Source organism: Podarcis pityusensis (genome assembly GCF_964106645.2).
Source record: "Podarcis pityusensis genome assembly, chromosome: 11".
In the NCBI taxonomy this organism is placed as follows: Eukaryota; Metazoa; Chordata; class Lepidosauria; order Squamata; family Lacertidae; genus Podarcis; species Podarcis pityusensis.
In genome coordinates this window covers 35,870,577-35,882,279 of record NC_138036.1, presented here as the reverse complement: position 1 = coordinate 35,882,279, position 11,703 = coordinate 35,870,577, and positions in this window count along the sequence as shown.

Sequence of the window (11,703 nt, the reverse complement as noted above, 5' to 3'; positions counted from 1 at the left end):
TGCAATCCCCATTGAAATGAAAGGAAGTTACACAAAAGCACTGACGTGTTCTTGTGCAACTTCCATTCATTTCAAAGGGCCTAGAAGAGGAGAAGTTGCTGGTGGATTGTGCCCAATATTTTTAATGTGATGCCACAAACCAGTGGCATTATAGAATAATTTATCATCTTGGTAAAAGCCAGTAATAACACACATAAACAATTTCCCATAGCATTTTAGCTGGCCTAGAGAAGATCTTTTTTTTCTTTCTTCCTGTATCTGGTCTATAGATGCACAACCTTTGTCAATAAACCATGAACCATAGCTCTTAATGAACTTTTTTTTTAAAAGCTACTGCACAAAACCACTCCCTATTCCACTATTACCCTGCACTCTCTGAATAGATCCTAAATAAAATCTTTTGTTTGTATAGAAGAGAACATTAGAATCACACATACTATACATTCTTTCTGAGTATGGCTTGTACAGCTGTTTTGTTTTAAGATTTGTTTGAAATAATTGCTTATATGGAGTCTTTGTCTGTTCCAATTTGGACAGGCATGTTCCTAATTTGGATAAATGTATCTTGATCAAAGGGAAGAAAGAGTAGAAAATGTTCTCTGCTTGGTAAACCGACACTGATTCTTAAGGGATGGAAAGATCCAACGGCAAAAATTCCAGAACAGATAAGGAGAAAATACATTTTGGGGAGAAAGCGTTAAATCTTGCATGAAGCATATAAATATGTTAATTGGAAAGTATCTCATTTATTAAAAAAGAAAGATGAGGTGAGGAAAACATCCTGCTAACATATAGGCAATTTTTTTACTCCTCCCCAATGCAGATTATTGAATATATTCCTTGAAATATAAATAAGTAAATACAAAGAGAACTTCTATTTCTGTGACCTCCTGCTGGATTATAGTACAACTCCATCAACAACCATAAAGGGCCACAGAAGCAGTTGCAATAAATATTTCATTACATGAGAACACATCCATAAGTATTTCAAATAAATAAATGCGTGTTCTCGCTTGGTGGACACTTGCTGTGATATGTCTGTAGCCTTCATTTATAGACTCTCTCTCTCTTAACATCTGAAGAGGTATTTTCCTCACAGTGTTAAGCTTGATTATTTATAGGAAGGAGATGCTTTCATCTTTCCCTTTTTATGCCAGGCAACTAGTTCATCGAACTTCTAGCCCACCATACTCTGTCTGGACACATGAATGAAGAGATGAGAGGCAAATGAAATGACCACGACTTCATTGAGCTTTAAGGATCTGCAGTGAGCTGAAACACTGACTAAAGGCTCACCCACTCATTCCACTCGTCTAATGCCTAGAAAGCATGGGCCCAAGTGGTTTTCTGCAGTTTTGGGGGCTGTGAGAGCATGGCTCCAAAAAAGAGAGAGCATATATTTTGGGCTCTGTGATCTCACATGGATCACGTGACTCGTGGAAGCATGGACTGGAATACATGTGCCCCAGTTTTGGGACTCAACGTGTTGGAGGTTTATGAAATTACACAAGGGAAGAAGAAAGCAGCAATATTTTCTCATTAACAATAAACAAAATAGAAAAAACGGAGCAAGACCTCCTTCACACTCCCAGGCAGCAGCATAGGATCTGTTTCTAGTGGTGCAGTCCCTCACTATTGGGGATGGTGAGTGAATTTTGCAACTATTTAGATGAGGCTTATCAAATGGGCCTTTCTAACCTGATTAGCATCCGGCCTGGTGGGGTTTGTATTGGGTGAAGACCGATGTCCATATGTTTGCAGTATCAACACACATCTCTCAGAGGTGTGAGATCATAACACTACTAAACACTTTAACAAACCATACTTCCTGACTAGGAGGGAAGTACACAGATGCTTAGCTTCATCCATGCAATATTTTTTTTGTTTCATTCCAAATGTTACGAAGTTTAGTAAATAAAGGAACTACTATATTAACCTTATCTTTTAGCATGTTGTCTCTCAGCCCTGCTTGGTGGAAGTTTTTACTTCTGTGGGACTTGTGCCAGAAGAGCACTTGGAGGATTGGACTGTAAATCAATTTACAAGGCAAGAAAATGTTGGCAATGGACCAAGCTGTAATACACCAGAACAAGAAAAACACTAACCAATTTCTGTCTTTTGGAAAAAACCAATAAAACAATATTTTCTCTTCCTCTTTAGTACTCAAGAATAACAGTCTTGATCAGCTGTTGTTGCCACCAAGGATTCTAACAGGGTTGTACAGGAAGCAGCACCTCAGCATGAAGGCTTACAAGGAAGAACATTACAAAATCTAGGTGAGTCCACGTAGATCAGGGCTAAACCGTTTTACTGCTGGAAGTGGAGTCTGAATGAGATATAACCTGGGAGAGGAAGTTTTAGGGACTTTCTAAAAATGAAAGGTAAATTAGGAGGCAATGTCAACATGGTGTACCATACAGACAGCTTTTTATACACAAACTGCTTAGCAAGACAGACATTTAACTATGAAAGTGTTTTTAAAAATCACTTATATATTTTCCTGAATTTCAACTCTTTCACTATTGAACTCAGAGTAAAAGTAGCTCAGGAGAAACTGACACAGTGTCACGTGTAAATGGCACTGCAAGGCCCTGGAAAAGAGCAAAACATTTGTCCTGTCAGGCACACTTTGTGACCCAACAGCAGCAGTGTACCTAGGGTCCTTTGTGCCCTTGGCAAGGGGCTGTATTGGCGCCCTCCCAAATTACTTTACCACAATAATCACACTAGAAATTACTACATTTTACATGACCCTAGTACTTGAAGCAGGCAAGGTGAGGAGGAAGTGTGAAAAAATGCACACACCTTTGGGCTGCAGTGTGAGAAGGACAGGAAGCTTCTCCTATGTTTGCTCTCACAATGACAGTGGTGGCATGACGCCACACACATATACATCATACATGCCACAGTCTGACGGGATTTTTGTGGCCCCGCTTTGGGCCTGTGCCCTCAGCAGGGGGCTGTTTTACCAAATCTAGGTACACTTCTGCCAGCAAAGCACCAAATGATCAGGCAGGACACTAGGTGTTGGGATGAAATCAGGCCAAATCTTTACCCTGCAGTAGGCTGGTGCAATGGGATCTTTTGGGGTTGGACCATGCCAAGCCAATTTCATGGGAGTTGTTCAGTGTTAAACCTTGTCATGGTGCAAGCCAAGCTAGAAAGGTCTCACGGGGCAACTGCGGTGAGGATTCCAGCCAGGCAGAGTCCCCAAGCCGAGCTTTGAGCATGTCATCACCAAGCCTTCCCTCAGGCCAGCGGTTCAAATCCCCACAATGGGGTGAGCTCCCATTGTTTGGTCCCTGCTCCTGCCAACATAGCAGTTCAAAAGCCTGTCAAAGTGCAAGTAGATAAATAGGTACCACTCTGGCGGGAAGGTAAACGGCATTTCCGTGCGCTGCTCTGGTTCGCCAGAAACATGCTGGCCACATGACCCGGAAGCTGTCTGTGGACAAAACGCCAGCTCCCTCGGCCAGTAAAGCGAGATGAATACTGTAACCCCAGAGTCGTCCGCAACTGGACCTAACGGTCAGGGGTCCCTTTACCTTTACATACACAATGTTATTCTGCCTAATAAATTTCACTGAGGGAAAGGGGAGAAAAGAAACAACAACCGAGAGCCAGTCAGGTTGAGAGGACAATTTCCTTTTTTGCCTTGTCAACCAGTGATCCAGATTGCTCAGCGAAGGCTCTAACCTGAGGGAATGTGGGTGGGAAGCTCAAGGGGCAAAATGGTCCCAAGCCATTAGGGGAAAAACTTTTAAAGGCATCTCCCCTCTCTTGAGACCCGACAGGAGGATTCTCTCCACTCCTGTTTGCTGCTTTCTGGGTCTGATGCCGCTAGGCAAAGTTGCCTTGCATGGATTGCACCCGAAATGAGACATTTAGGGGGACAATAATAAGATAAGTGAACAGCTTAGTAGAATAATAAGAAGCCTTTGCTTAGAGGCCACAAGAGAAGAGCCAAGTGGAGTTTTTGGGGATGGGGTGAGGACAGGATTCTGTAAATGCTTCACATGCTTGGAGCAGAAAGTGGCTTTTGTTTTATCATCCGATGATTGGTACTTCCGTTTGGCTCATTGTGTATTTGATTAGAAAAGTTTCACCTTCTGCTTTCTCTCAGGTATAACACTTACTTAAGTGAATTTAAAATGAAAGCCTATATATAAATATGGGATGCATTCAAGATTCGTTAGGAAGTATCCCTGATTAATTCATACTGGGTTCTAACTTCAATACACTTGGTCTGCATTAACACACAAAAGTGGTAAAGGTTCTATACATTTTAGATGTACTACAAACACTTGGAACTCTTTCTAATGCAACAATATTGTAAGGTACTATTTCAAGGGGATATTTCCCAGTTTGTGATCTCTGGCTTCTTTCACCGTCACATTATGTTTTTTAAAAATCCTATTTTCATGGCAAATTAGCTCTCTTTCAGCTTCGAAAAATGATCACAGAGAAAATAAAATTAATAGAAGCGATAAAATCTTGTGAGATAATAAGTAAGCAAAAACCAAAAGAACAATGAAAAGTGTGCCCTTTGTTTGACATAAATCAGTGGTGAGCAAATTGCGGTCTCCAAATACTTCACCGCAGCTTATGGTGGATCCTGTTAGTTGGATCCAGTTAGTTGGATCCTGTTATGGTGGATCCTGTTAGTTGGCTAAGAATTCCACAATAGAAACCTAAAAAGTTGCCTTCTGCCATGTCACATCAGTGGTCTGTCTAGTTCAGTATTGTCCATGCCAACTCTCAGTGGTTCTCTGTGAGTTTTTTTTTCTTGACCTACCAGGACTCACCAGGGATTGATCATGTGAACTTTTGCATGCAAAGCATGTGCTCTACTAACGAACTAAGGATTTAGTTTTAAAAGTCCCTTTCTAGTAGTCCTCATAGTGGCAGAAATGCCCGAGGTCATTTTCGCTGTTGAACAAGAGACATCTCTAGCATACACAATGACAATTGCTTCGGCGTTAGGGCGGTGCCTAGATTTGTGTAAATCATTTAAAATGTGCAGTGCATTAATCCTTCATTCTAGCATCCACCATAAACTTATGTAGAATATTTTTCCAGGATTTGCTCCTAGATCCAGCTCTTTCACTAGAGCCGTCATTGTCTTTGGTGGCTAGGAGTATGTTTTAATACCTTTGCCTGGTGACACATTCCTGGGTAGCTTCACCACCATTGCCTATGCATTGGTAACCACCCGGTTGGATTACTGCAATGTGCTTTATATAGAGCTACCCTTGAGGTTGGTTTAGAGCAGTGTTTCCCAAACCTGGGTCTCCAGCTGTTTCTGAACTATAACTCCCATCATTCCTAGCTGGCAAGAAGAGTGGTCAGGGATGGCAGAAATTGTCGTCCGAAAACAGCTAAAGAACCAAGTTTGGGAAACACTGGCCTAGAGGCTGCTGCTAGTGCAGAACAGGGTACTAGGCTGCTTGTACAACCCTTGTCTGCAGGATCTGTCCTGACTGCCAATCTGCTATCAGGCCAACCATCATACTAACCTATAAGGCTGCACACAACTCACGATCAAGTTACTGGAGATATTGCCTTAGCTCTGAGATACCCGGCAGGTCACTGCATTCTGATGAAAGGGTCTCATTGAAGTCCCCAAATCACCAGAAGCCCACTCTGCGCAACTGGAGCAGGGCTTTCATTGTGGTTGCCCTCGTTTTGTTGGACAGCATCCCTGGTGAGATATAAGAGGCACCCACTACTTGCATCTTCTGGAAACAATTGAAAACATTTTTGTTTTGACAAGCTCTTCCAGCTGAATGGAAAAAATATTTAGGTCTCTGCCTTGGGCTTTTATTTGTATTGTTTTTAAACTTATTCTGAGTTGCTTTATTGCATGATTGTAAATCGCTGTGAGAGGTGATTCAGTAATAATAATAATAATAGTGGACACATTTAGAGACTGAGTTTCTCTCATATAAATTTCTGCTGCAGCATCGTGTTCCTCTGTGATTCCCCCTCCCCCTTTATCTTCATTGTAAACCCTTCAGGATGGGCACCTGATGGATCTGGTGCTTAATTTTCAAGGCTGGTAGCCCTGGGCAGATTGTAGCTGGGAGAAAAGGCTAATCAGAGCACAGCCAAAAAGGTCAAAAGCTGCTTCCTGAAGGTAGAAACATATGGTAAGCAAAATAGAATTACAAGAGTAAAATGCTGCATTAGAAAAAGGATAGGTTGGGCTTCTTTTGGATTATTTGTGAGGCTATTAATTGTCTTAATTCCTTACATTACTCTTCGAATCCCATTTCTGGATACAAACACTGTGTCATCTTGTGAAAAGGAACGGAAGGGAGGGGTGTGGAGAATATTGTTGTCAACTTGCCCAGTACAGTGGTACCTTGGGTTACAGATGCTTCAGGTTACAGACGCTTCAGGTTACAGACTCCGCTAACCCAGAAATAGTACCTCAGGTTAAGAACTTTGCTTCAGGATGAGAACAGAAATTGCACGGTGGTGGTGTGGCGGCAGCAGGAGGCCCCACTAGGTAAAGTGGTACCTCAGGTTAAGAACAGTTTCAGGTTAAGAATGGACCTCCAGAACGAATTAATTTCTTAACCCGAGGTACCACTGTATTTGTTTGATGACTGAGGCTGCAAAGCTATATGCAGTAACTTGGAGGAAGACTGCAGACATTTAAATCCCCTGTGCCAAGAATCTTGAGAAATGCAGTTTGATAAATGTTCTGGGAATTTTAGCTCTGTGAGGGGTAAACTATCATTCCTATTATTATTATTATTATTATTATTATTATTAGAGTTTGGATGTGATATCCTGCTTTATCACTACCCGAAGGAGTCTCAAAGCGGCTAACATTCTCCTTTCCCTTCCTCCCCCACAACAAACACTCTGTGAGGTGAGTGAGGCTGAGAGACCTCAAAGAAGTGTGACTGGCCCAAGGTCACCCAGCAGCTGCATGTGGAAGAGCGGGGAAGAGAACCCAGCTCACCAGACTATGAGTCCACCGCTCTTAACCACTACACCACACTGGCATAGTGTTATTATTATTAGGGAGGGAATATGTGCTTTAAATGCATTGTGTGTCTGCAGCCTAGATTCCATAGAACTCCGTGGCACTTCCTTCTCAGTAGACATGCAGAGAATTGTACTATAATTTACTTCCATTTTTAAAAACCCATCTAATTTAAAAAGCCTGGAGGAAAACAATAAATATACTTTCAAATAACAAACCAGCAAATAAGTAAAACCATCAAATTTCCAACATACATTACACCCATATAGACAACTTTGATGGCTTCACAAGAAGCAGTTTATACATTTGTTAAACATACAAACCATGCCGAGAGACAGGCCACAAACTGAAGTTTCCAAATAACTCTTTAAAGTTACTCCCATGTAAAGTGCATCAGCATTTAAAGTAGTGGATGATAGCTACTGGTACTCCATTCTAGTCCTTAGGAATTTTATATTTTTTTCAAGCCCTAGCAATGTCTACAATTTTTTGTGACTATGCAAAAGAATAGGATGAGCAAGTTGTGTGCAACTACAATATAATGGAGCAAACGGGAATTATCAGGTGGAATTCAGGAACTGAGGAACTGTGGCATGGATGAGATGATTTCAACAGCCCTGGTTAAGAGGAGAATAGCTTTGGTTGCCAAAGCTTGACTTCTTCTACATTCTGAAGTGGGATACCTTCTGCCCCACTCTAGTCCTGGATCATGTATTTGCTTAAAGTTGTGCCCTGACACATACTCAAGATACCGTTTGCTCAGTCTTGATAAAGCGTGTTCTCACTAAAGGAGAGCACGTGTTGCGGATGGGGCCAGGCAAAGCACCCCGTAGTTGCCAGGCAGGATAGATTGAAGGGGCCTGGCTTGGATTGGTGGTTGGTGTTGCTGGGGTAAATTTGATGTTGCCAATTTGGGGGTGGGAACAGAGGTTATTTAAACAAGGTTCACAGCAAGCTGCTTTCTCTTTCGCTGTGGGCACCGGATCACCCGCCCGCCCTCCCTTGTTTGGGCTTGTGCTTTGACCTTGCTATGCCTGTCATGGGGTTGTCCGCCTTGGTGTGGGGGCCTGGTAGGAATTTTTCCATTTGGCTGATTAATGTGTGCCATTTAGTTTTTGCCTACTGCGTAGCAAATCGTCACAACTTGTAAGGTTGGCGGTTAGGAATTGGTTTAAATTGGTTGGTGGAGGGGTATGGATTGGCTGTGCCTGCCCCTCCAATGCTGCTGCTGCACGGGAATTCCGTTAAAGGAATTCAGGGGCTTGCCATCCTTTCGTCCAAACCCCTGGAATCGGGTTTGGGCCGCGTAAGCCCCTGGGAGCATGCGGGGAGAAGCTGAGGGTCTGTGCCGCAGCTCCAGTTATCCCTGATCTTGTTCCTCCACACTGGCTTTCGCTGGAATCCGGGAGTCAGTGCTGTCCCCCAAGGCGGGGGGGGGGGGGGGACAGATAGTCATAACCAATGCCTAAGCAACCACTCACAATTTGTATGTTTAATAAAGTTGTGGCCAAAATTATGCCAAAAACCTTAAACAAATATTTATGAGTGATGTGTGAGTTATTGGGGTAGGGGTGTTTTGGGGGACCTCAGCACGCAACAGTAGTCTCTGCACCCTATAATTTGCTTGTCATTTGAGATTTGTATGCATTCAGTTTAATATAATCAAATTTTGGGCAAAAGAAGTCTGAGCATTCAACTGAGCATGCACCTGTGTAGACAAAAAGCTGAGCCATGCAGTTTTCTAGTTATTCACATGTAACACTCAACGCGTGCACCATGTGTGTACCTGTTTATGCAGTAGCTGATTGCATAAACCACAAGCGTGCACACAAACATTTGTACATGTGTAGAGAGTGTGCACCTGTTTTCCGTGTGATCAAGCCTTATGCCAATCTGTTTTATTGAGTCAGGAAAATAATGCAGAATCAATCATCCTTACAATGTCTTTGAGTTCCTGAGAGTCGGACTTTTGGATCCCAAATCTTCAGGAGTGAATCTCAGGAAATGCAAATATCTCAGCCACTCACTCTATTATGCCAGCCTGTCCTGGCAAGTCAGCTATTATACATACATTTAAAGGACTAATCTGTTCTTTTGGCTAATCTAAGAATGAGACCTTTGTCTTCACTTTTCTTGGACCTCTAACCTTTAAAGGTGAGTAAGACAGCTGCAGAAAACCTGATCTCATTTTCTGCCCCTGGCAAGATTTTTCAAGTTCATCTTCTTTTTCCTCCTTCTCTCAAAATCTGATGAAAAAAAAAATGAAATGTCATGAAAACAAGCTCTCAGGCTAAAAAACCTCTGTCTGTCTCTGTGACAGATGTCAGTTTGAAAGGTTTCAGGTCACCTGTCAGAAGTATGTCAGTATGATCCGTACAAACATCGACTCAACCTCTAACACTAACATTTGAGTCCTGCTTTTTAGAATATGCCTTGTAAAAGAATCAAATGATTTCAAGTCACTGCCTCCTCCCCCTCCCCTTACTTTTAACTCTGATTAATGAGCCAAACTCTTAGGCGCAAAAAAAGAGAGAAAAAAAGAGAGAAGCCTTTAAAAGGACAGCTTGACCTTTATGTGCCCCTGGCAATGAACCAATCAGCATTCGCGTAATCCAAACACAGATGCCTGGAGCTAAACAAATTCTGTAGTTGTGAACAAGAATTCCGTTTGCTGTCAAAATACAATGATGAGCAGTACAGGGCAGCTTTTAAAACCAAATATTCTGAATTAAATTAAAGTTAAAGTGATCTTGATTAATAAGTGTAAGTAATCTGAGTAACTTTATACAACATTCATAGGCGTAATAATTAAATCCAGATATTTACATGTAGCTGTTAAATCTATTTAAAGCCACAGAAAATGAGCACATGCAGGCACATCTAAACTATTCTATATAATCCCTCCACGGTTCCCTAATATTTTGTGTCAGAGATGCATTGGTTACATAATTCTGTAACTCAGGCTTTGTTTAATTAATAAGGCTGGACCTTTCATGTTGTCATAATATTTACATTATTATCCAAAGTGAAACTGTTTTATTAAAAAGAAAGAAAAAGAGCATAGCTGAGAGCTCTTGATTAAAACGAGCTCAGTTGGAAAGAAAATTCAAGGTCCGTGATAAGTTTTGCTACCCTGCTGAGTTCAGTACTGTACCATACTAAGTTCATCAAATACAGAACACACTGTTTGCGTGTCGAGGTCCCCAGGTCCACCCCAGTAATTCACACATCACACAGAATTTTTTGTTTAAGATTTTTGGCATAATTTTGGCCACAACTTTATTAAAATACAAATTTGTGAGTGGTTGCTTAGGCATTGGTTGCGACTATCTGCCCCCACCATGGGGGACAGACTGACATTCCGCACGATGCGAAAGTCAGAATAGGGGAATACACTTGGGGGTAACGCGGAGCAGGGGACCTGCCCTCACCCCAAATGCAACCAGGAGCTCATTGCTATGGCCCGAGCCCCCTTGACAGAGTGGACAAGCAATAGTTAGCCCCCAATTCCTTTAATGGAATCCCTTGCAGCAGCAGCAGCATTAGAGGGGCAGGCACAGCCAATCCATGCCCCTCAACCAACCAAATCATAAACCAATGCCTAACCGCAACCTTACAAGTTGTGACGATTTGCTACGCAGTAGGCAAAAACCAAATGGCCCCAGCCAATCAGCCCGATGGACAAAATTCCTACCAGGCCCCCGCTCCAAAGCAGACGACCCCATGACAGGCATAGCAAGGTCAAAGCGAACAACCCTATTCTAGGGAGGGAGGGATGGGCAATCCGATGCACGGGCGAAAAGAGGAAGCCCTAGCCTCGTGCAAGGAGTTTTAGTATTTCTGGCTGTCAATCAATAAATGGCAACATTAACTTCTTCCCAACAACAAGGGAAGCCCCAATCGCATCAGTGGCCAACGATCAGTTAGCCCGCCCCCAACTTTGGAGTGTCCTGGCAGCCCCCACCGCAACACATGCTCTCCATGAAGGAGAACACGCTTTATTCTACCTGCCTCTATCCTGATCTTCAGCAGGATAAACAGCTTGTTTCTCTGCTTTGAGAGGAGGATGCCTATTGGGTATCTAATGAGTCACTGCTCATCACTGAATTAAAGACTCACACAGAAACAAGTGGAAAAATAGATTTTGGGTTGCTATGATGGCTGCCCATGAAACAACTGATATATGGTGCAGATACATTATAAGGAAAATAAAATTGCTTGCAGAAGCTACAAAAGACTGAATATAATTCTGAAAAGCTTTGAGTTTTACGTATGATTACTTTACATTGGAAGACAATTGGAAAATCCCTGTTTAGGGAAGCTTTTAATATCTAAGGACTATTGTATTTTAATATTTTGTTGGAAGCTGCCCAGAGTGGCTGGGGAAACCCAGCCAGATGAGTGGGGTATAAATTATGGTGATGATGATGATGATAAAACAGGGACTAACTAGTTCATAGGTATAACTGGACTAGTGGATTCCCCCCCTATTTTAATGTTACCTTTCTGTTTGAGTTTTGCCTGTGAATGAACTCATTTTTTTGTGGGTTTTGATTTTCAGTTTGATAGGTACTTGGAGAGGCAATAAGGCACCATATGTATTTCATGTAGATTTTTATTGCACTGCAGACCTGCTACCTCATGTATTTGCAGGAAAGGCAAAGAACCATTGTCAATCTCACGAGGAAATCTTTTGGGAAGCACGT